At 34.4% G+C, this 27,540-nt stretch overlaps 1 protein-coding gene across 6 annotated transcripts in view; it reads left to right on the top strand.

Moving 5' to 3' along the window:
- Positions 1–27,540, top strand: part of LOC140439223 (band 3 anion transport protein-like) — a 453,371-nt gene that overhangs the window by 176,679 nt on the left and 249,152 nt on the right. Inside the window, exon 1 of one of the 6 annotated variants that reach the window (XM_072529004.1) lies at positions 1,240–1,439. The exons of the other annotated variants lie outside the window; for them this stretch is intronic. The gene's annotated coding sequence lies outside the window, so the exon portion shown is untranslated. Of the gene's footprint in view, positions 1–1,239; positions 1,440–27,540 lie in introns of those variants that run through there. 6 annotated transcript variants of the gene reach the window in all.

Below are 27,540 nucleotides of genomic sequence, written 5' to 3'. Positions count from 1 at the left end.
CTAACATCCATAAACTGGGTAAAATAACATCAATTTATTTTCAATGAACTGAATTTGGAGGTTACACAATAAAAATTGTAAATATTATCTTATGAACGCAAAAACATATGAACAACATAATTAGACCAGAAAAATCTATGATATTTTCTCTAACTTACCCATATATTTATTATTGAAAACAATTAATAGGTTCATACACAAAAAGACTTTTGAAGGAACAAACATTAAACACGTGTGGATACTATGTTGTTTGTTATGCACACTGGTTGAAATTTCAACCGGTTAGTCGGCATCTCGCGCCAATTCAGGAACTAGTTTCATATTACACCAGTAACGGACTAGAACCATGCACATTAAGCAACTGGCGCAATTTTAAACCAGTGTCTCTTTGTGAAACTTGTTATTTTAGACTGGTTGAAATATCGACCAGTAACCTATAAAGGGTTAATTATTGACAATGCAGCAGGTCATTCACACCCCTACTTTTCCATCCCTACTTTTTCAAAGCAAGTAATGTCTTTTTTTATGCGACTTTTACTGTACAAATTAAATAGTAATGGAGAGAGAATGCAACCTTGCCGTACCCCCATTTTAATTTTGATGTTTATTATACTCCGATTGTTTGTTATGTAGTTAATTTTTTAAGTTTATTTTTAAGTTTAGGTATTTTATGTTTTTTGATGTATGGTGCCTTTTCTATTTTCTCTTTTAACCAATTAGCTGAGCTACGTATACTTGTATTTCTATTACGTAAGTCTAACAAAAATAACACTGAAATATCATTTCGATAGTGCAATTTGGACCGTATAATAAATATGTGCAATGAAAATTGTTGTAAAAATTATTTGCCTCTACCTTATCTTCTCTACCCGAAAGTTCGCAAGAGAGTTTGAAATAGCGTCATTTTTAGTTAATATGCTGCGGATCTCGATCGGTATTTTATTAGTATGTTCTAAATATAGGGAAATTCCTGCCGGCCCCGATTAGGTCGGTGAAAGTCTCTGGCCTATGAAAAATCACTTCCTGTTCCTCGTGGTCCAAATTCAGCATCAGCACGCGTCGGAAGCGAGTTAAAGAGGAAAAGTGATAATGACCTTGACGTTGGGACATGCCGCATGGCCTTTCCAGCAAGAGCGTTGGGCCAATGCAGACGGCCCGCGCCGGCCTGATATCGACCGTCGAGATGAGGATGGAATAGAATACATCGGCACTAGGTCAGTATTCAGTGCGGAATCCCCGGAAGCAAGCGGGAGTTGCTGAGACGCGCTCTAAAAACGCTCAGAATCTCAACTCGAAGCGCTCTCTCTCGCGTCGCAGCTGATCACCTGGTCCGCTGTGCTTACTCTCCCGACACTGTGGGATCTCTGGGTGGTGGTTGATTGGCGTACAATGGGGAAATGAATTTTGGAGAGCATGTGATGAACGCGGGTTCTATTTAGGTAACTAGAATATTAAATCATTGGTATATTTATGGTTACTAATTTAAATCAAATATAAATAAAATCTCTAGGTTTAAAAAATTAAGAAAAAATAAAATCTTTTGCCAAATTATAGTTTTATTTTATATTATAGTGTAATTTAATAAGTTTTTAAAATAACCATTTATTTTCTTTAGCAATGTGCGTTTTCGCTGTCTTTTTGAAGTAGTATTTATACATAAAAATAAAATATTGAGAAAACATGAATTAACAATATAAAATTTGAGTAATTAATTTTGAAACATATCTTTAAATGTAATTATATAACTGAGGCGGTAGCTAGAAGAAGGGCCTATCTGCTGAAAGTGTATTTTGAGAAACAAGCATTCAAAGATTTAACATCCATGCTTAAGGCGAACCAACACTTGCATTTAAGTGTTTTAGTTTTAAGAATTTACGATTTATTGATAAAATAATAGGGAACACCTTTATAAAATATGTCCTTTTTTTTCTTTTTAAATGAAGAGTATTAAAACAAGTTTACATAAGCCCTTCTTCTGAAGAACACAGTTGGCAGATTAAAACGTCTTCTGCAGAAGAAAGGCCTATAACTTTTTACTGTTGTATAGTATACTACAGTTATATATGATAGTATACAAAGGTTTAAAATAATAATCAAGGTCTTTGTACAACAAGAAAACTTTTATTTTGTTTACACTACATTATATTTAATATAATTTTATGCTAAATTTCCTCACCATCTGAGTCATCACCACTACTCTTAAGACTTGTTTACACGAGTAGAGTTGTGAGAAGAGTAGAGTAGCGAGTAGAGTAGACTCTACTCGCTACTCTACCAAAAATGGCTTGATACCGTTCACACGAGGAGAGTTACAAGTATAGTACTTATGCTAGTGTAGTTTGGTGTTTGTAGGTGTTTGTTTAGTACAAAATGAATTCAAGAAAAAGAAAATTGATTTAAAATTGTTTAGTTACTGTTGCAAATGCATTTGTAACTGAGGTCGCTTTGTAACAAAGAAAAGAGTGGATGTGATAGTGGCTTAAAAGAAGGAATACACACGGGGCCTCAGCTCTTTTATCTTGATAAGAATACATTTTTTATTTCTTAATGTTTTTTTTATTAACAAGTAATAAAAACCTGTAACTTGCCCGTGAGCCTTCAGTTTTCTTGTTTCTTTTTGCACCTTTCATGATTGCTTCCATAGGAGTGAACCATTTCTTTTTCTTTTCATTTTTTTGATTTTTGTATTTTTAAACACTCATTGATTATAAGTGCACCTTATATTCTTAATTTTTTGCTTGAGCTCGTTTCCTCCAAAGCCCCCTTTTGTCATTCTTTCGACGATTTCATCCTCCGCAGCTTGCCTCATACTTTTATTTCTGTAGTGTACACTACCTAAATTCCATAAACACTGATATTCGCCATACATCTCTACAAGTTTTAAAGGGAAAGTGAAATGAAGTTCATCTTCGGTGAACTTCATTTTCACTATTTACACAAAACACAACTCCAGACGGAACGACAGCGTCCCTATGCACTCTCCTACCTACTCTACTCTACCAGAATTGACCGCGTTCCATGGGTAGAGTGCGCAGGCGAGTGGATATTTTGGCGGTGGTGGTGGTAGTAGAGTAGAGTTACTTTGCCACATGTTGCTAGTCACTCTACTCTACCACGTACTATGCACTCTACTTGCTACTCTACTGCGCTGAACGGGTAGAGTTACTCTACTCTACCAAGTACTTGCATCATTACTCTACCCGTGCAAACGGGTCTTGATTGTTCTTTTCAGCCGGTGTGCTTTCTGGAAATAAAAGTTTGTAGAAGTTTCTACTTTCTTCTCTTAAGTACTGAAACAAGTCTCTCGCGTCTTTTATTTTAGACTGATTATTAGAAACTCGGGGCAAATTTGTAAGAGTAAGGTCAAGTGACATATTTAAAAGGGGTATACATTTCAAAGTAGGTTTTAAAAGCAGCCAGTGTCCCACAAGGTTTATACTTCAGCACGCGATACTGTTGTATTTTAAACTCACAATCTTTATTCACAGGCTTCTTAAAAAAAACCTGTCTTATAACCCCAAAATTTCTGTAGCGCTGAATAAAGGAGTGTCCACAAACAGGATAAATATATGTCACTTCGACTCTGTATAGTTTTGATATCCAAGAACAAAACCGTAACAAAGTCTGATTTTTATTTTGGCCTCCAGCTGTATCTGATAGAAGAACAATATGCTTGGTATTAGGATAATCTGCTAATTTATTGTGAATACAGTCAAAGATGGATGAAGCAACACTACTTGTTACCTTTTTACATTGAGAATCTATGAAGGAATATACGTATGATGATCCATCATTATGCATAGGTATATTGAATACGTACATCCATAAAAGTCTTTTATAGAACTGGTTTGTTATGCTGGGCTTCTCAAGTAATCATTTTTTAGCTTTGAATATGCCTCTTTTTTATTGAGAGTCTTTTTATTGAGACTTGTAATCAATACGGCATTCATCATTCCGGTTCTTTTCTAGTTTGATTTCACACTCACAACAATAATCACATAATTATGCCAGTCTTCGGTTTTTTGAACGTAAAATTAGTTTCTCTGAAAAACTTGAAATAGGTCTTGTATTTCATGGTAAAATTATTCCCAGTAGTGTCTTTAAACAACTTTTAAATCTGCTCAAAAATGTCCTAAATCGTTAGGCCTGGGTTGTCGAAGTACAATCTGTTTGTTTTTCCAGATGTGTAATGACTTGGTTTATGAAGAATCGTTTTTAAATGTTTTAAAGCCATAGAATAAACATCATATGAAATTTTTCTTTACTTTCCGTGTTTTCCACGTTTTTCATCAAGTGGATCAAGTTTTCTCCAACAATTTTTTTCTGTAATATTTTTACACACTCCACTCCTACTTGATATAAGTCAACAAAAAAGGAACAGCAATCGGGCACATTACAACCAGAAGTTTTAAGCTTGTATTTCCAGTGATAATGTCTGCTAATTTTGGGATTTTCTATCTTTCTGTCATAAAACCAGCTAGAAGAGTGTCTTGTTCTTTTTTTGAACCATTATCATAAAAAGAGTCAAATAAACGCTTCTGATGTTGCGAAGTTATTTTTGCAAAACATTTTTCTCCACAAAACTTACGGACAATAGAAAATAACTTACTTTGTACACTTTTCCCGTAAATTTTGACACATACTCCTGTCCACTCTGTCTGTTAGATTTTGCCACTTTTTCTTTCCAATGGTCTTTCTGAACAATGTTCTTTTTGGCACCTTTTGACACCGCGTTATCTTAAATAGCTCTACGACTAGCCATTGCTTTAAAATACACTTAAACTTACAATTTGAAATAGAACATAACCTCAAACACATTGTCAGAAATTCACCAAGACAGAATTGATTTAGAGGCACAAATCTTTCTCAGTTGTGCCAACACTAAAAAAAGTGTTGTACCAACGTAAAAAACCGTAATGTCCTAGAAAAAATTGGTAGAATGACAGAGAACAACATAAAGGGTTCAATTCTGAGTTTTCCGGACGAAGGGCAAATAGACCTATAGGCCCTTATTCTAGCCACCTCCTCAATTTTATTTTGTGTTAAAAAGAATTAGGGGAAGAATTAGAGAAATTTGCACTTTTTAAGAAAAACGTTCTGTGCATTTCTCACTGTTGCAGCAAGCCCATAAACATCTCCAATTATCCTGAAAACCTGAAACATTGATACAGTGCGACCCACGTTATTCCGCAACCATTTTTGAATGCATTATCCACAAACATTTTGAAAGGCTCTGAAAAATTCAAAGTACCTGTTAACGAACAGCTATCAGAAGAAATTGAAATTAGTTGTGGAGTGAGACAGGGATGCGTATTGTCGCCCATTACTTTTAATGCCTACTCCGAAGACATCCTGAAAAATGCTCTTGAGGGTGAAACAGCTGGAATAAAGGCAAATGGAGTTCCCATTATCAACATTAGATATGCGGACGACACTGTGATCTTAGCCGAAAATATTGAAGATCTTTAGAGACTGGTGACCAGAATAGCAGAGTATGGAAAAGAGTAAGGTCTAACAATGAATGTCAAGAAGAGGAAATTTATGAAAATATCGAAAACTCAAAGAAATAACGAGAATCTTCTAATAAACGGAACCAACGTCGAACAAGTGGACAATTATGCATATCTGGGAACAATGATTAACTCCACAAATGATTACATTCAGGAGATCAAAATCAGAATAGAAAAGGCTAAAGCAAATTTCAACAAAATGACAAAGGTGCTATGTACAAGGGATTTAAAATTGGAACTAAAAGTTAGTTTGGTGAGGTGCTATGTTTTTTCGACTTGATTTTATGGAATGGAATCTTGGACCTTGAATGCGACATCTATGACAAAACTGGAATCATTCGAGCTGTGGGTGTATAGAAGAATTCTGAAAATATCGTGGACAAAACACGTCAAAAACAAAGAGGTTCTGAGAACTATGAATAAAGAAATAGAAATTTTAAATACAATTAAACAAGAAAATTGGAATATCTCGGACATATTACACGTGGAGATAAATACACCTTGCTCCAACTGATTATGCAGGGAAAGATCCAAGGAAAGAGAAGCATAGGAAGGCGTAGAATGTCATGGCTGCGCAACCTGAGAGAGTGGTACGGATGTACATCAAATTAACTTTCAGAGCAGCCGTCTCAAAAGTCCGAATAGCTATGATGATTGCCGACCTCTGCCGCGGAGATGACACTTGAAGAAGAAGAAGAAGAATCCAACATCCAACGGTTGAAGTCTGTGTGTGGTGTGACTTGGTAACTGTAATAACCTAATATCCTTGTAGAGCTTTTACGTTTTTACTGTTGGTGCTGTGGCCGTCCAACGATAACAAAACACGGGCCACAGGGTTTGGCTTAACTGTTTCAATGAATTTCACAAAAAGATCGCTACTGATATATCCAGTATCACTAGTAATGATAATGCTGCCAGGCGGAGCACCTAATGAAAGTTCCTCTTCAAAATGTATCCTCTTAAAAATTATCATGGGTAGTACAAACTGTCCTGCTGCACAACCACAACAAACCACAGTAGTATTTACCCCCCTCTCTCCACTAGAAATGCTCCCAATTTGATGTTTCCTCTTCTTGGCTAATATTTTCTGACATTGCCGTTATACGGTCGAGAATCCTGTCTCTTCAACATTGAATATGCGTATGGCGGTCAATTTTTCCTCTTCACAAATTCTTTGTAAAAGTTTATAGAATTTATTCACTCGTGCTTTGCTAAATCCTGCAGCCCATGCAAATGATATTTTCTCCGGCTGCCGTAACGAGATTTCTTTATGTCTTGACATGAACCCATAATCTGTGTAACTCGTAATCATGTTTATCTGTGTTGAAATTGTGTTTTAAATTGTTTCTTGTTGCCAATTCAAATGCGAACATTCGCTCTTCGAAAATCAAAATATGCTTAGCCAATTTTGGTTCAACTTATTCATTAAATAAAGTAAACCTACCTATTTTTTTATTTACATTATTTGCCCGTTTGAGATGTCCTTTTAGTATAGCTTTAGGTACTTTAAAAAACCTTGCACAGTCATTAAGTCCATAAGAACCATTACGAAAAGTGGAAATAGCACTGCTTAAATCTTCTGTGCTCCACTTGCCGTATTTACCACGTGATGACGTTCTGAAATAAAAAATGAATCTTTCAAGAACTAAATGGGACTGGTTTAATTTACAATACGGTTGCCTAAATTGTACCGGTCGAATTTACAATCTGTCTGGTCGAAGTCAATTGCTGGTCCAATTTAGGAAACCTTGTTTTAAAGCTAAACAATATCAAAGTTCACCCCCATCGGGTTTTGCCAATTGAATTCCAAAATAATCCCTAAACTATAACCCCTTTAATGAATCTTGAGAAATAAATATATTATAAATGTTATGATTACTTACTTGAACGGTAAATAGTAGTATCTTTGTATCGGAAGTTAATTAGTCACGAAAACACCAATATTTTCTCAACCGTTGTTTACAGCTACACACGTGTTGAAACTATAACACGTTTCGGGATGTAGTTCTAGTTGGTATTAACGGATAACACCACTTGTTGTCGGTTCGCTCAAATCTGCAAAGGCCCAATTTAGGAGCCGGTCCAATATAGGCGACCTTACCCTATTTGCTTCAATTTGAAATTTTGAAATCCGATGCTAAATTTGCGTTTGAGGACAATTAACTATAGTGTATTTTTATGTATGAGAGAGTAATAAAACAATAAATTATGTATGCAAATCCCTAAACTGTTGATACGGGTGACTCACTGAAAAACAGATATTTGTCAACAAGTTTACAGAAGTATATAGGAAAACAATTTTAAATTGAGTATGACCACCAGGTATAAAGGTTGGAGCAGAATAGAATACAATAGTTGTGAGGGTTACTAATCCCTAAATAAGGTTGCCAGTGTCGGAGTGATGGAGGTTAACAGGTACTAATGAATTTGCAAGAAATGTAAGATGTTTATTTTATTGGTTATATATAACCAATAAAAGTTTAATAAGTACCTACCTATTTGCAAAATAAAGTTTAATTCTTTAGATAAAATAAAACGTTTTATTTTATCTATTTGCAAAATAAAGTTTAATTCTTTGCCTATTTGCAAAATAAAGTTTAATTCTTTAGATAAAATAAAACGTTTTATTTTATCTGAAATGAGTGCATTCCACGAAGTAAGGGTTTCAACAATCAAACATTTAATTCTTTAATTCCAGGAATCTACGACAGTAAATGACTAGATAATTACCTTCTAAACTTATTCCACAGAAAATGTGATAGTGGGATTTTCCATTTTGTAGGAAGGTCCAAGTGGCGTATTCAAAATTCTTAACAGTTCACTAAAAGTAGGTACTTCAGTTGCAAGATGCAGTTTATTGTGTATACTAGTGTTATGGAAAATTTGGAAGTGCCGTGTAAACGCCGAAAAATTGGTCCTTTAACAGTTAATGAAAAAACATTAATATTTAATTGTTTTAAATCATTTACAGACAAACGTTTATGTGAAAGTGTTGATGAGACCGTTGAGTTAGTTAGCAGTACACTTGGTGTTGGGAAATCTACGATTTACAGAGTTATTAAAGAAGAGAAATGTGGTAGTTTTCAAATGCCACGTAATGCTCCAGGGAAACCAAAATTTCAAATAGAATATCATTTTAAAGAATTTCCAACATTGGATAAAGTTCTTGTCTCAGTTCGAGATGATAAGGATTACCCAAAAATGAGTCGAAGTACGTTATAGAAACTTTTAAAAGAAATAGGCTTCCGCTGGAAAAAGAATCCCAGAAAGTCTATTTTATTAGAAAGAAGCGATATTGTCATATGGAGAAGACATTTTCTAAGAACCATAAAGGAAATGAGAAACCAAAAAAGAAAAATATTTTATCTTGATGAAACATGGATCAACGAGGGTCATACACCAAATAAATGTTGGCAGGATGAAACTGTTACAAGTCAAAGGCACGCTTTTGTAAATAACTTATCTACTGGTTTAAACCCACCATCAGGAAAGGGACGCAGGCTGATAATAGTACACATTGGCAGTTCAGACGGTTTTGTTGAAGGTGGTTTATTAACTTTTGAATCAACTCGTACCGGTGACTACCATGAAGACATGAACGCTGATGTCTTTCAAGAATGGTTCGAACAAATGATAGATCTTCTTCCTAAGAACTGTGTAATAGTAATGGATAATGCAAGTTATCACTCCAGACTTATAGAAGGACTGCCCACAACCAAGTGGTTAAAAAAAGACTTGCAGAATTGGCTGAGTTCAAAAAATATTACGTACCATCCCGGATCTATAAGAAAGGAACTTTATTCGTTGTGTGCCCTTCATAAAGAAAAATTTAAAAAATACGAAATTGATGAAATTGCCAAAAATCGTGGAATGACAGTACTTAGATCCCCACCATATCATTGTGAATTAAACCCGATTGAACTGGTATGGGCACAGATAAAGAGTGAAGTTTCAAGAAAAAATACCACTTTTAAAATTCATGATGTTAAACAGTTGTTTTTGGAGGCCGTAAATAATGTAAAACCTGAAAACTGGGAAAAGGCAGTAAATCACACTAGTAAAGAAGAGGAAAAAATGTGGAAGCTGGACAATATTACTGATAAAATGATCGAGCCAGTTATTATAAATCTTGGTTCTGAAAGTTCATCTTCTGAATCTGATTTGGATTTGTAACAAGTAGCTGTAAGTTTTATATTAATATTTTTATTCGTCTATTTAACATAACTTAGACGGTTTTAAAAACTCTTTTTCTCTTTTGTAATTTTTAAAAATTAAAAAAAATGTGAATTTTTTAAAACCCTTTTTAATGTAGGCCAGTCAGTTCTAATATAGTGTGTGATAAAAGAGCTCACTTTTGTTTACATACACATAACACTTTATAACACTGAAATAATTCATTTATTTTTTACAATTATTCAAAGTAATTTTTCAATTAATCTTGAGCACGCCCATGGAGTGGTCGGAGGTACCAGTTAAAATTATGCTAATTACTCTCTCGTTCATAAAAATAAACTATACCTATTTCATAATTTAAAAAATATCTCTCGTACCAACTATATTCCTTACTCTTCGCAACATTTCCTTTAAATCTACGAATTCTGTAATTATCCATTTGGAAGTTAAACTTTTCAACATTAAATATATTCTGGATAAATTTATTTTACAAATCCGAATTTCTGTTTTATATACGAAACATAAAACCTTCTTTGTACAACTTTTGTTCATGATATCGTAACTTTCGCGGTAAAACTTTTGTGAAAATTAAATTTTCTGCTTCTCATGTTTCAAACCACTCTATGCTTTTAATTACTGGTTAATCAGAGTTATTGTTTCAAATTAAAGGAGATCTTCTCAAGATCAACTTAAATTTATTGTATTATCACGATGGTGAATCCGTAGTAAGTTGTTATAACATATAAAAAATTACATTCTAAAGTATTGAAAGATCAGAACCATAATTAAAAAACCATATTGTGTGAGTCCATATTTTCCCAGTTTATAGAATGATGGTCGAAAATTAACAATTTGTTTAAAAGATGTTTATTCTGTGACTAGTTTCGAAGTCAACAATTTACAAAAAAAAATATACAAAAAATATTAAATACTAAAAACAAACGAAACGTTCTCTGGTTTTTTATATGGACCTAAGGATGGGGTGAAAAATTGTTGACTCCTAAACTGGTGTTGCACAACAAACATCTTTTAAACGAATTGTGAATTTTGGATCATTTTTCTATAACGTAAGTGTCTTCTTCGAGTGCCCCCTTATATCGAAGATCACCAACAATGTTGCCAAATTTTCCTCTATCTTGGGTCTTCCTCAGCAAATCGTTTAACCACAAGACTGCCCAATCTCGTATGTTTTGAAGCCAGGAGCACTGTCTATGTCCTGGATTGCGTTTATCTTCGAGTTTTGTGTTCTCTGCTTATTAGACGTAAAATTTCCAAATTGCGGATATGGGCAGTCCAAGGTGTGCAAAATTCTTTGATATATCCACATTTCAAGTGCCTAAGTCTATTCAGGCTGCTAACTTTAAACGTCCAGCCCTTCAACCCCATAAAAAAGTGTGGAATACATGTAGTCTAGAAGATTTTCTTTTCTATAATAGTTTATGCAATAAAAAATAAACAATAATAATTATATTTAAATTTCCCATCTCACTAAATTCAAAACCTATGCGATCAGCATGACATGCCGTCTTCCTGCTGATTCATATCACTTGCGCCGGACATTGGTACAAAAGTGGTACTTTATAAACTTGACCGTAGCTCTCGAGGATGGCTTTGTAAGCCGAAAGCATTCAGCTAGGAATTAAAAAAATTTTACACCCTTCAAAAATACTTTTCCTTTCTATTCCTTCAATTTCCATACTGTTTCTAATTCATAAAATAAAAAGATTTCTACCAGAAATGACCTTTTAGGTATCCTATTAGCAACTCTCTATACCAATACTTATCTATAATTTTGCGATCGGTAGTTCGTTGGTGCTTCGAGATTTATATTTATTTTTTATCAACCAAATGTAGGAAGGTGAGAATAGAATTTTACAAACATTTCTTTTACAACATTACTATTTTAATGAGGGTAAGCCATAATTGAAGGATAAAATAAGTTTATTGACGTTTCAATTTTAAATACAATAAAGTCGTCCCAGGAACGCAACTCAGCAAGATTGGCATTATCATTTTAAAGTCGTCTTCTTTAAAATGTATAATATATGTCTGAATTGTCCATATAAATGAGTCAGATAAAATTAAATTATTAGAAAAATTTTTCCCCAAGTAACAAAAAACAAAATTTGTGTAATTTATTAATGTTTGTATTTTGAGAATGATTTTCGAAGTGGAAATTGAAACGTTAATAAACTTATTTTAACCTTCAATTGTGGTTTATTCCTATTAAAATAGTAATTACTTTAAAATGACACAATAACTTAGCTTCAGAAAATAGCTTTAGAACAATTCTTCTCATTCTTTCCCATACATACATGTAGCAATTTACAAAATTAGTTTTATTTGATCTGACTGACTATTTCAATCCGAGCTGTGATTTCTAAGTCGATATTAATATTCTCATCGATACAGCTGCCCAGGTACTTCAACTTTGTTTTTTCGGTGTTAATTTTTAAGCTCAGTAATTCTCCTTCAGCTGATATTTTGTTAAGTAAACGTTGCCAGCCTTCCTAACTGTCTGTAATTATAACTATTACGATATGGAAATACACGCAGATCATTACAATCACCAAACCAAAGGAAACCAACAACATAAGTTCTTAGATAGATAGATTCGCTGAGATGGCTTTTGGCCTATTCCACTGCGACCTGTTCAGATCTATTGTAATCCTCTAATCTTAGATTTCATACTCTAGCCTTTTTAAAAGATCTAATAGCTTTGAGACGGAGCCTTCCATGTAGCTTTTTGCTGGTGGCTTTTCCTCGACTATTGTAAAGAACCGCACATTTGTCAGGCTGTCGCACTGACACAAAATGTGCTCTGCTGTTTCTTTCTTTAGGAGGTGATATAATCTGCATACATTATCATATTGACGGTCATCATTATCATTGGTGCTACAGCCCTATAAAAGAGCCTCGACCTTCCCAAGTCTATTACGCCAGTCAGTTCTATCCATTGCCAACTGTTGCCAGTTTTCTGCGCCTATTTGTCTACCATCCTCATTTACACCATCAGGGTTGTTCTGCTGTGATCTTACCAGATGTCCTGTCCATCTTAGTCTTCCTATTTCTATAAAGGATACTACGTCTTTACCACCAAATATATGTTTATATCTGTGATATATCTCGTAGTTGTACCTCCTTCTCCAAACACCATTTTCACAGATGCCACCGAATATTCTTCTCAGGATCCTTCGTTCAAATATAAGCAGGAGATTTTCATCTGCCTTGGAAATGGTCCATGTCTCCGACCCATATGTCAACACTGGTTGTATAAGGGTTTTGTATATGGTTATTTTTGTTTTTTGGCTTAAGTTTCTGCTTCTCATATGTCTACTCAGTCCAAAATAGCATTTGTTTAAGTATGTGAATTTGTCCACCACTTCAAAGGTAGAATTATCAACCGTGAATTGGTGGCCGATGTTTCTGGCTCTATTGTTGGGTGTTGATGCCATTATCTTAGTTTTATCTTCATTTACTTGCAGGCCCATATTTTTTAAGGCGTTTGACAAGGTGGTATACACATACATATTTACGGTCTCCTAGTTTATTTAGGGCACCCACACAATCCCATACTAGCTTATAATTGACCTCTACAGAATTAAGTGCCTTAAGCGCAACCTGGCTATCTGTGAAGATGGCAATTGAACGGTGCGTTCTTTTCTATCTTTCTTATTAATATTCGTTCTTATTTCTAAGTTAGCTCTTACAGGGGTTATAAGTCTAACGATGTTAAAAATGCGATAGAATCCTCAATAAAATCAAACGAAGCCTGGAAAAAAATGTGTACGTCAGTATTTCTTGACGTACAATAATCTTTTGACAAAGTCTGACTCACAGTATTATTATACAAATTAAAACAGCATTTTAAATAATATACAATATACAACAATACGATGATAACAATACGATGATGAATTTATCTGTATTATATTAGGCCTTCCTTTCATGTTTCAGCTAATTGTTTTTATATTTTTGCGTTGAATAGACTTTCTTTCTCATCTTTTAATATCGTCCATTTGATTTTTTGTCTCCGATACTTTGGCTTCGTTTTGCTTTTAAAATTCACGTATATCTGGTTTTGGTATCATGAAATAATATTGTCATATTTAAAAATGATTTTGTCTAGTTTTGTAAGTGATAAGTTGAATTTTTTTCTTTAAAAGAATGTGTTAATCATTATATATAACCCAATCTAATATTGTTGGTAATTCCAGCATATCATCTCCAGTATTATATCTAGTTTTCTAGTCAATCCTAGTCCTCCACGTATTGCTTCATATCTTCTTTTTAATTGATCCACATGTTCATTAAAATCACTTTCTATTATTACTCTCTCCTCTGATGGAATATCTTGAGGAGCATAGACACACACACATAGATGCACACATAGACAACATTTACGCATATTTATCTAGTACAAATTTCACTGACTTATTATATCACTCGTTCTTAAAACTTCTACTACGTTATATTTCATTACTATATCATCAATTATATTAACTTCATTCCTAGTATTACGTTTTCCGATATACCACAATTGATATACTTCACTTAGTTCTTTCGCCCTTTGTCCGTTCCACCTCATCTCCTTGAATACAGGCAATTTGTTCTCTCCGCGCTTCTATCAACTACATACTTTTATCTGTAAGACTTTCCAGATTTCACGATCCTATTCTGATTTTTTTAAATTCGAATGGCAGTAATGGCTTGTAATCCGATCGGAGGCTCAGTTTGCTATCGGCACATTTTACCTCAGGTGTGGTGTGCTGAGAGTAATTATTGAGATTTCTTTTATATGTGCTGGAAAGATAAAATATTATTTAATATTTAGCTGGGTCAATATTGTGGAATATCGAATAATTGTATAATTATTATGTAAATGTGAAATAAAATGAGGCACGAGTACTGGGTTAGCAACTCGTGTGTAATTGTAGGAATACACTTTTATATTTTGAAAAAACTAGAATAAACTAAAACGCCGCTTAGTAAAGATGTGTCTTTATTTTCCCTTAGCTACTTAACATTGAAAAGAATCTACCACCGACAACTTTTACACGGGGATGCCACCATTTCAGTATAATTGATTAATTGTCCTACAGTGAGCATAGATAATACTCCCATTCCTATAAAAACAGACGTTAAATTTAATTAAAAAAAGTTAAAAGCATGTAAACATTTTTATATAAAATACCGCTGCTATAAAAATATATACAAGGCACAACATAAATAAATCTGAACAAATGGCTTATGAACATGAAGCTTTCAGTAAAAATGTTCAGAATGATATGTGGTAGCCTCTGATGTCTCAAACCAAAGTCTACCTAATGATCTAAACATGTAACTGAAGGTGATAATCGGGAAGCACTTTCAGAATCTTCTTCAAGTGCCACCTCCGCGGCGGAGGTCGGCAATCATCATAGCTATTCGGACTTTTGAGACGGCTGCTCTGAAAAGTTCATTTGATGTACATCCGTACCACTGTCTCAGGTTGCGCCGCCATGACATTCTACGCCTCCCTATGCTTCTTTTTCCTTGGATCTTTCCCTGCATAATCAGTTGGAGCAAGGTGTATTTCTCTCCACGTGTAATATGTCGGAGATATTCCAATTTTCTTGTTTTAATTATATTTAAAACTTCTATTTCTTTATTCATCCTTCTCAGAACCTCTTTGTTTGTGATGTGTTCTGTCCACGATATTTTCAGAATTCTTCTATACACCCACAGCTCGAATGATTCCAGTTTTTTCATTGATGTCGCATTCAAGGTCCAAGATTCCATTCCATAAAATAAAGTCGAAAAAACATAGCACCTCGCCAACCTAACTCTTAGTTCCAATTTTAAATCGCTTGTACATAGCACTCTTCTCATTTTGTTGAAATTTGCTCTAGCCTTTTCTATTCTGATTTTGATCTCCTGAGTATAATCATTTGTGGAGTTATTCATTGTTCCCAGATATGCATATTTGTCCACTTGTTCGACGTTGGTTCCGTTTATTAGAAGATTCTCGTTATTTCTTTGAGTTTTCGATATTCTCATAAATTTCGTCTTCTTGACATTCATTGTTAGACCATACTCTTTTCCATACTACGCTATTGTGGTCACCAGTCTCTGAAGATCTTCAATATTGTCGGCTAAGATCACAATGTCGTCCGCATATCTAATGTTGTTAATTGGAACTCCATTTACCTTTATTCCAGCTGTTTCACCCTCAAGAGCGTTTTTCAGGATCTTTTCGGAGTAGGCATTAAAAATAATTAATATTAAGTGAAAAAAGAGCTTCACGCGTTCCTAGGCCTAGTAATACCTAAAATAAATTTAGTGTTGCAGACTATGACCAGAAGACTTAAGCGATTCATAGTGAACCATTACCACTACCGAAAAAAGAGGTGTTAAAAACCTAAAAATCTTCATGAAAAATAGCTAGACAGCCATCACCTACAATTTCTCTATATAGTAATCGCCAAGATTTTGAGGTTAGACATAATATTCGAAATGTATTAATTTATTCGTTGTTATTTCGAGAGTTATTGATCTTATAGAACGAGTGGGTGGTTTACTTCAATTACCTGAAGATTTATTGTTAGATCCTCAATAATTGGAAAATGAAACACAAACCCAATCAAATAGTTATAAATAGCTAATTGTGAGACTATAAATAACTTAATTATCACTGAAGCGAATAAAACCAGGAAGCTTGTATCTAAATTAATGACGTTATTTAGGATTATTTGTGAAGTATGAGACTGTGATTTGATTTATTTTTATTTGTGAATTGTAAGGAAGGAAACTGATATTTTTATTTTCCTGTTCTACCTTCTTTCGTCATTTTTCGCTGTTTATTGTTACTTTTATATAAATAATTTAATTTTAGTGCTGAGCTTTTGATAGTATCAAAAATCCACTGTGTGCTTTTTGATAATTAAGATAAAATACATTTCAAGACAAAAAAATCTGTAAACAAAGGTTTTGACAAAAACCATTGTCATTTAAAAACAAGAAATTTCACAAGATTGAAGAAAAAAGGTAACAAAACACCACAAACAATTCAGAAAATCTTTAAAATGGGAGTCAAAGATGACAACAATACCATATGTAAAGGGTTTATCAGAAAAAGTAAAAAGAATAGGAAATAACATCACAAAAACATTCAAAACAACCAACACACTGAGATGAATTCTATCGTAACCAAATCCAACAACACCCAAGAATGATCAAATAACTGCATAATAAAACATGCATCAACAACAGAGACTTCGACAAATCACAGATATGGAAACATGCCTGAGATAACGAAGAGTACAACGGAAAGATGCATCAATAATCACGAAAGAAACAGATATAAAGAGAAAAGCAGCTTCAGTTGACAATACTAAAAAAAGAACTCAACAACAAGAATACAGTAATACCCCGGACTTACGCGATAGGTGGGACTGAGCGCTATCCGCGTAAGTCGGGGTACAATTTTGCATATAAAGACATACAAAGTATGTTTAAGTGGGACTGGAGACTAAATAAAACAATAATTTAGGAAATAATTAGTACAATCTAATTCTAGATAATATGACAAACTAAATTAATAAAGTGTATAAACACAATCCGAAGTTATTTTGGTGTAGAAGGTTTCATAAATTGTAACAAAGTCGTCTGACGAGTCAATGATATTTTCTTCTCCCGTAATATCTCCTCGTGCATCCTAGTAATTTTTTTATTCCATGTTTTGTAACAAAAATGCGCTCTTCATTGGAATCTATGCTTTCCAAAATTGTTAACCCTTTTTCAATCGAACTGAGGGCTTCTGTCAAGTTTCCAACTGTCATTTGATCTTCTAATTGAACTGGGTCCAAAGAATCATGATTATTAATTTCTTCCTCTTGTACGCGCATTGTTATGAGCTCATCAATTGTAAGCTCCTCATTGTGTGAATCCAACAGCTCTCGAACATCTTCACTATCCACTTCTAAATTTATTTGTCTACCAAGTTCGACAACGTCTTTGATGCAAATTTCATCAGGCCCTGGCACTGATTCCGCCTGAGTCTCAGTGGAGAAAAAAAATGGACAGAGTTTTTTTCAGACGCCAGTTAAAGTTTTTTGTGAAATTTCATCCCAAGATTCTCCAATGATTCTCACTGCTTCTAAAACGTTGAATTGTTTCCAAAATTCTTTAACAGAGAGAATTCTCCGAATTCTTTAAATTCGTTGTTTTGTCTCATAGCTTTATGCAGATGTGCAAACGATCGTCTCGTGTAATAAGCTTTGAATGTTTTGATAACTCCCTGGTCCATCGGTTGAAGCAAGCTGGTTGTATTTGGTGGCAAAAACTCGACTTTCACACGTGGGTCGAAACTAGTTAAAGTAGCAGGAGGATGACCTGGCGCGTTGTCGATTAATAGCATCACTTTAAACGGGATTTGTTTAGACTGGCAATAACGTTCGACTTTAGGTATGAAGTGATGACCAAACCAGTCTTCAAAAAGGGAGGCCGTCACGCAAGCTTTACGATTCGACTTCCAAATCACGGGTAAACCAGCTTTAGATTTATTTTTCAATGCTCTTGGATTTTCTGAGCGATAAACTAAGAGCGGTTTTAATTTAATGTCACCTGCTGCATTCGCACCAAGCATCACTGTCAATCGATCTTTGGCGGCCTTAAAACCTGGAAAAGTTTTCTCTTCACGCGCAATAAAAGTTCTTTTAGGCATCTTCTTCCAAAACAGGCCAGTTTCATCTACGTTGAATATGGTTTGGCTGGTATAGCCACCTTCATCTATCATAGCTTTGAGTTTCTCTGGATAGAGAGATGCAGCCTCTTTATCTGCACTTGCCGCCTCTCCACTTTCTGCAATGCTATGCCAATTACAGCGACTTTTGAACCGGCTGAACCAACCGTTACTAGCTTTAAACGTTTCATCTTTAGCCATCTCCCCAGCTCCTTCTTTTAATTTCTCAAAAATTTGTTTAGCTTGAAAGCACACCGTGTTCTGATCAACAGGACAATTTTTCACACTTACTTGATTATCACACCATAATTTTAACAATGTTTCCATCTCAGCGATAATACCATGCCGTTTACGAATGATGCTTGAATTCAAAGACTGAGCGTTTTTCACAGCTTCGAGATTTTTTTCTTTACTTTTCGTAATTGATCTGACTTTCGATTCCGGTAGATCATACTTCTTCGCTAAATCACAAATTTTTAGTTTTGCGTCGTAGTCTTTAATAATTTTCAGTTTACACTCCAAAGATAATGTTTTTCTTTTCTTGTTTAAAGCAAAAGAGTCGGTTCTACTTCGTTTGGATGCCATAGTTACTTATAGTAAATATCTCAGGTCGTCGCACAACGCACAAAAAAACACAAAATCGTAACTTATGTACATACGCGCCGATTCCGCACTACACGTCTGTGCCTGTTGTAAACTGAACGAATAATAATGCGGGAGGAGGGAGTCAGAAACAAACGCGCTTGGCATTGACTGCGCGCCGTTCAAACAAAAAACGAATAGACGAGAAAATTAAATCGCGTAACTCCGAATTTGCGTAAGTCGAGGTAGCGTAAGTCGGGGTACTACTGTATATCAACAATGGCGTATTAATAGAAAGTCGGAGACATATTATCTACAATTTATACACAATATATATGCAACACACAATACACAAACATATAACTACATAAACATACATTACACAAACGAATAGATAAACAATAATACAAACAACACACAAAGCAGTCAGAATTTGATATCCCGAAAGTATAAGCACAACCCTGATGTTTTTTTTTAATTAAAAGCAAGCTATTGTCTACAAGGTCAAGACCAAGTAAGTCAATTTGTCAATTAAAAAAAAACATAACCTGCTGCCGACTTTGATTTTCACAGAATTTTTTAAAATAATATTTTTTGGAAAATGATTTTTCACTCAGTGGAAATCGAAACGTCAAATTGATTCATTAAATTAATTCTGGCTTAATCCCATATAAACATAATATTTAACTTGATTTATTGTGATTAATTAAAATCAAGATATTTGATAAAAACGAAATTATTTCTAAAGAATTAATGCTGAATCTTTTCCATGTATTCTAAATCAAACATTGACATTATATAAACAAATAATTACAAATTAATAAAAACAAAACTACGTTTGTAATAATTAAATACTTATTATTCCTTTGTCTAGAGTAACGACAGTGATTGTTTTAATCTAAATATTTATAACCGGTGACAATGTTTATGAGTCATATTATGCGTCGCATTATATAAATAAATTAAAAATATATGAAACCATACCAACTAAAACGGTACTGTAATTTTTATTTACTTTTATTACTAGTTATTGTAGAGTACAGTAAAACCTCGATATAACGGACCTCTATTTAACGGACTTAACGGACAAAAATTTGGTCAAATGTAAAAAAAATAAAAACGTATTGTTAATATTATACATGCTTAATCCGTCCCATACCACTATATTTTACAAAGAATTTCAATAAAATTTAGCATAAGATGACACATTTCTAATAGTAATATGTATATATTTTTTTGCTGAAAAATAAACAAATAAAGCATTTGTAAGAGAAACCTAATATTTTATCATAAACATAATATAATGTATCTACCCACATGATATAAAAATTTACACATTTGTTTGACTTGTTTATTCGTTGTGAATGAACACATTTAGTGTACGCCAGTAAATAAGTTCAAATTTTCGCAATCCTATCCTTTAAAATATAGACAAACGGAAAATAATCAATCTAAACGATCAATCAAAAACTAGAGATTATACAAAAGTTGGAGTCTGGAACGTCTGTGTCTTATATATGTGATCAATATGGCATAAAAAAGCAAACTGTTTCGGACAAAGAAACAAAAGCAAAATAAATATTTTTGATTTATTTTAAACATATTTTTATATAACGGACTTTCGGCTTTAACGGACTCCCCGTCCCCCCAACTAGTCCGTTATATCGAGGTTTTACTGTATTTGAATAATCTAATTTGTTTTTTAAATCATGATCTAAAGTTATTTATCTCCTACTAATTTATAATGTGAATATTATACACTTAATGAATAATGGTCCTTATTCCCTATTCCACTCTAATACGAAAATACTATCATGGAAACAAAATTAACTCAAAAGTCTCACTGTCAAACGCAAAGAATTTAGTGTTTATGTATTTATTTTATTGGGATTATGGTTGAGATGCTTGAAAATCGTTTTTTACTTTTGCACCGCCAGAAACTTCTGCAGCAACAACATCACTATGACATGACCACCGCCAAAATTTCTTTTCTGGGACATACAAGCTTGGGCATATCTTTCATTTTTCTATCTCCAAACCCTCTCTCGGTCATCGCCAGACTTCAAACAGAACCGCGATTCATCAGTAAAGACAAGTCAGCTCCAATCCTGTATATCCCTGTGTTGATGTCTACAGTGTCTGGTTGGTTTGTAATTCGGTAACAAAAGCCGGCCTTCTTGCTATTTGTCCTCTTTCATTGAGGCGTCTTCCAACCGTTTTCTTACCTACATTCTCATTTCGAACCTCATGCAGACGGTTTCTTGCAGCAATTGCAGTGGAATGGCGATTTCTTAAAAAAATTGCATTAAACCGTATTCATTTTACAAATTCCCAATTGTCAATAGAAGCACGTGAAAGCCAAACAGGGTCGTACTGATGTGTATCATATGATTTTTAAAAATATTTACTTTTTAAACTGTTAGTGTAAGAATTTCTTGAAATTTAATCATTATATCACAATTAAACTAAACTCTAAAAAATAACACGACCAGTAAATAACTTAACAATAACTATAACATAAATATAACACAATATATTAACTTAAAAATCAACATGATACAATTTGAATTTAAAATGCTGGCAAGTTTGGAACTGTATCATGAGAATCTATCTGGTTTAAGGTAATAAATTATATTTAATAGCCTGTTGACGAATGAGACGGCGAATATCAACACGTGCTCATATTTACAGATGGGAATTTGCTAAATGAATGTACTTTACAATAAAACGATCATATCTTTGCGAGTTAACTCTTCTATGACCGAAATCCTGTCGCCGTGAGTATGTACCAGTCTCGTAAAGCGATGGAAAGATTTCCTTACTGTAGTTCTCGGAATACCTAAAGTTTCGGATACATAAACTTGACTTTTTCCATCTTCGTCTTGTAGCAATGCAAAATTCGAGCAACATCGACTGTAGACTGTAGCATTTGTAAATTCCTTGGTATATATTGAAATCCCCTCGTAGGTGTTAAAATAAGAAAAACTATTTTCAATCCTCTTTGCGTCGCGAGTTGATATGAAGGTTTGTTTATATCACGGACGCGTAATTCTTTAACATTTTTCTTTGATTTAAGCCGCTCGATACTGAGTTTTAGACAAACATCCATTTGGATCACTGAGAAGGTTTCGCCGGAAATATAATTGCGTCACTCTCGCTAAGGCGGCTGTCGGTTGCAGTTGTTTACAGCGTTAGTCATAATTTTTCTTCAAATTTGTAGCAATGTGAAGTTAATAGTTACAGTTATAAGAATTTACTGACTCTCGCTAAGGCCGTTGTCATGAGCGGTTGACTTTAGCGTTTGTCCAAATTTCACGTCGAATTTGTAATGTTTTCTCATTCTTTGTCCCTTTTCATGGAAGTCTAGTGTGTAGTGGCAGTTAATAGTAGCAGTTCAATGTGTAGTTGCAGTCTAAATGAGATTTTGAAAGATAACCACATTTTGCCATTGTGTTCAGTTCTACCTGTTCCAGTTTTTTAAGGGGAAAAGTTTCCAAAGTTTGTGTTCCAGTGCCCCAACTTCCAAACCTCAATAATTCGCAGTGTTATATGCAGTTTTTCTTTGTGTGGCAGAGAGTTTAAGCCCAGTTCTACCCCCAGAAATTCCAGTAAGGTCTAGTTTCCACCCCCAGCATTTTGTGTAAAACCCCAGTGCAATCCAGGTAACTTTTGTGTTTAAATTTTACAGGAAAAGTAAAAATAAACATTTTTATAAATATGTAATTGCTTTATATTGCTTAAATAGGTAGAGGTCCTTCCTGTTGTTTTTTTTTTGGCATTTGTTTCAGTAGATTCATGTAAGTACCCCTTTGTTTCATTTTTGTAGTTGCCCCAATCCAACCACCTTGCCATTCAACTTATCCACGACCCAGCTACTCCAAATAAACCCTGAGTGCCGTTCGCATAAGTTTCAATTTATTTTGCTTGCCCTATCTCTGCCCCAATAGTTTCTGTCCCCAATTTTCAACCCCCCATAGTAATACCCTATGTGGTAGGCAAAATACTTCGTTACAAGATAACACCATATCTTAATTATTCACTTAGTCGAAATCCAGGTTTGAAAAGCTAAATACTGTTTAATTAAATGTGTTCACCTTAAAAGATACACAGCGACTACAGAAAACAACAACATAAACGTCAAAATTGTCAAAATGCAATAAATATTTAAATTGAGACGCAATATGAAACAGTGCATAAAACTTCCAATGAATTTTTATTTTCGGATATTTATAGGGTGGACCGCGTCAATTATCACTGCGCCAATCTTTCGACATCCTCTTCGATGTCTTCTTCATAGCTTCCGAGGTTTCAGTCTCCCGAGCCCCCCGACACTACTACACTGATCACTAATCAATGCATTACTGGTGCTGAGAATAGAGGACGGGTCATTTATACTGTCGATAGTGACGTGGTTTGGGTGGGCGTTGGCGTGGGGGTTAGCGATATCTTTTATTGAGACAATTTGGCATTTTTTCAATTTCTATAGCTCCTCGGATAATTCTTGGATGGGGGCTATGGTTCTGTAGATTTCAAAATAGATTTTGTGACCTGTATTAAGATGGTGTTGATCTAGAGCTAAGAAAATAGAATGTTCATGAATTCTATTTTGGATTCTACGATTTGTTTGACCTATATAGGATCGTGGCAGTCTGCACAAGGAATTTCATAAACTCCGTGCTGTTCATTTGGAATGTGGTCTTTGATTGATCAGACAAGAGATGAAAGTTTTTGTTGGGAGGTAAATATTGTCTTTATTCCTCTTGATTTTAGAATTTTGTCGATTTTTGTCAGTCACTCCTTTGATGTAAGGAAGAAAAGCTTTCGTATGATGAGGGCCTGAGTCTTTGGACAGATTTAGTGGGAGATTGACGTCTGTAGATGTGCCTATTGATGTGATTTTCGCGGATGAGGGTTTGTTTCAAACTAGAGAGCTCATCGGGTCTATTTGCATCATCGCGAAGGCATATTGATCTGGAGACAAGCGTATTAATGACTGAACTAATGGGTGAATGGGGATGATGAGAGTTGGCATGCAAGTAAAGATTGGTATGGGTGGGTTTTCGATAAACAGAGTGATAAAAACCTTGGGATTGGTTTTTCTTTATGATAACGTCTAGAAACGGTAGGGATGAATTAGTTTCCACCTCCACCATGAACTGGATTATAATAAAATAACTTTAAACCATGGTTATAATAAAATAACTTTAAATATTGAATAAAGGCCTTGTTTGCCACTTTTCCTCTGGTTGGGAGATGCGTTTGGTTTGTTTTTAAAAACATGTGTATGTCAATGTCAATTTCATTTTACACTAAGAGATAGTGTCGACATTAAGGTAAGATTAAAATAACATATTTAATTATGATATTGTAAAGAATGTTTTTCCATTACAGCAAGTTCTGATGAAGCCCAAAATTATGTGGCGAAAGTTTGACTTTTAATAAAAGACACTCACTTAGAAGCACCCGTTTTTTATTGCTTCCTTAGTATTGGGTTGTTCCCGGTTACCTTCAACCGTCTGTGTTTATCAGTAACCCGTTACTGTCTTTGACTTTCTTTATATATATTTATATATATATATATATATATATATATATATATATATATATATATATATATATATATATTACATAATTAATAAATTTTTACATGCAACGTTTCCTTGTATTATTTTCTGCTGCAGGGAACTTCTTTTACTAAAATTAACATTGAGAGTGGTAAGCTGACTTTTGATCTTCGTAAAAGAATTAGAAAATTTTACTGTTATCTTCTTCTTCCTCTTCTTTGGCTTTTCCCATTATGAGTTCGCCGTTTTCGTCCTCCACAGCACTCTGTTCTCCCAGTCACCTTCTCTGAGGTCTCTATCTATCATAGCATTTCCGACATATGTTTTCCATCATGTAGCAGGTCTTCCTCTTCGTCTTTTTCCCAGCGGGTCCCAGTTTAATATTCTTTTCGGCCACCTATGCTCTGGCATTCTTTGTACATGCCCGTACCACTGCAGGGCTCTGTTTTCCAACTTTTTTGTAATTGAGCATTTTACTTCCATTCTGTTCCATATTTCCTCCGTTCTTATTCTATCCGCTCTTGTGATTTGTAGACATCTTCTCATAAAGTCCAGTTCAACTGTTCTTATTTTATTTCGTATTGTTGTTGTCATTGGCCATACTTCCGCTCCATATAGGGTAATATTCATCACTATGCTTTGAAAGATTCTCTTTTTGTTTTCTTTGGTTAGAGTGTTGTTCCGTATCACTCCATGAAGTGCTCTTGTGGCTTGTTTTCCCCGTGCTATTTTCATTTCTATATCTTTCATACAAGTACCATCTCGGCTAATCATTGACACTAAATACTGAAAAGCCTTACAACTCTTAATAGTCTCTTCTTCTAAACTTAAGTTCAAATCTGCAACCTCGGGTCCAATACATAAGTAAGCGGTCTTGCACATATTTAGCTTGAGTCTCCAAAGTTCATATTCTTCCTTTAATTTCCTTATCATATATTCCATATCCTCCCTGTCTTGTGCAAAAATGACTTGATCATCTGCGAAAAGTAGTGTGTGAATGTGAATTTTACTGTTATTCCAACTGTAATTTTTTTTTTCAGTTTTTACTATTTTCAAAGGCTTAGGCCCTAGTCTAATGTCAAAATTTGACCAATATAGCACAAAATAATTACTAGATTGACTATTCAGTTTTAAGTTCAGTGAATATAGTATATTATTTTTATTTTCTTTATCTCATTTTCAATTATCTTTAAATGTGAGCATATTTTCTTGCTACTAGTCGGATTTTTATCTTGAATGTTTACGTAAGAGACCGGAATAGAAAGTAAAATTTATTTGAAAACTATTTACATAACACGTTTTCTCCATCCGAATTACAGAAGATCGATAAAAGAGAAAAGCGGAATTTGCTGCAGGGGGTAACGTTTTAGTCCTCATCCTTCTAAAGAAAATTTCAACGTGAAATATGGGGCTTGCGTCGTGTGTATCACTCCATTTATCACTTTTCCTTGGTATACCTGATGAATAAGATGACCCATTTCTTCAGAATATTACAGAAAATAATATAAAATTAAGTACGCAATGATCACTAAAGTAGATTAGACTTACTTATTTTTGCATACTGTTAAATTCAAGTACGTCAGCTGGTTCTGTACTCCTTCAGGTATTGTACGTACATTTTCAATTTATTCGAATTTTCCATAGACAAAAGTTTCAAGCAAAATTTGACTGCCTTGCAAAATAAGTCCCAGATGCGGGTTTAGTTGACTAACGGTCTGGGGTTAGTTGACTCAATATTTTCTTAACGATATCATAGGACTATTTCGATAGTGTTCTTCACATACTAAGTAGTCAGTTAAGCAGATAAGCTGCAGACGTAGATGGAATCAGGCTTTCATCCCGGAAAAGAAATTTTTGACCGTCTCTAATTTTCGTGTTCTTGATGTTTTTCTTTTGGCTGCATGTTTTTCTTTTATTTGAACTTTTTTTTTCAGACAAATTGTCAATGATATCTGGGAAATGTTCTAAAATTTTAGGTGCATTCTTCATGATTTTAGCTTGCTCCACTTTTGTTGAAATATTTTTGTTGTTTTCGGATGCGTTTCCTTCTTCATTGCTGGTGTAGCCCTGTCTGTCACATATGATGACAAGAACTCACTCTCTGGGAAGATACCCTCATTCAGAGGACATATCCCTGTTTTACTGAACCCAGCCACTATATTGGTTGGCGTAGCAGCTAGAGGCAGAATCAATTTTACAATGCCAGGAATATCATATATCGAAAATCTCTTATCTGGATTCTTCACCATCCAGTTATCCTTAGCTGAATTGCAGTATTTTTTTAGTAGTCCATAAACACTCCTATCTACAGGCTGCAATTTATGCGAGCAGTGTGGAGAGAACGATAAAACTGTTACTCCGTTTTCCTTACAAATATACAACGCCTGGGTAGAAAGGTAGTATTAATGGTTGTCGAGCAGCAAAAGCATAGGACGCTCCTTTGAACATCTTGTGTGAAACACAAAATGCTTGACAAATTTCACAAAATATTGTTCTTTTATCCATACTGATGAATTTGCAACTTCTAGGCTTCCGATAGGTGCATCTCTAATAAAGTGGTCCCTGCAGTTTATCCTCGGAAAAATGAAGAACAGAGGAACAGTATTACCACTTGCTGAAACTGCAACAGTGAGAGTTACAACGGTCCCTCTTTCTGCGGACGTGAGTTTTCTTATTTGCTTGAAGCCATGTTGTTCCACTATTCTATCCGGCTTCTTGTTGTCATCTATCTCTCTATCTCTCTAACAGTTGTCATACCCATCTTGCCAACGTTCCAAATATACGATGCTTGTAAATTCAGACGTATACCATTTTCAAATTGTTGAAAAACATGTCTACATTTGATTTGTTGAATGAAGTGCTCTCGACAAACTGGTGGCTTGTGGTGTCCTCAAGGATAATGTTCTATTCCTCTTGATATAAAATGTATACCAATCTGGACCTCCCATTTTATTGTTTGTCCAGCTAACTGGAACTCTGGGGTTTGCAC

This window comes from Diabrotica undecimpunctata, chromosome 4 (assembly GCF_040954645.1).
Source record: "Diabrotica undecimpunctata isolate CICGRU chromosome 4, icDiaUnde3, whole genome shotgun sequence".
NCBI classification, from domain to species: Eukaryota; Metazoa; Arthropoda; class Insecta; order Coleoptera; family Chrysomelidae; genus Diabrotica; species Diabrotica undecimpunctata.
Note: the sequence above shows the minus strand (reverse complement) of the source record. Positions and strands in the feature narration are given on the sequence as shown.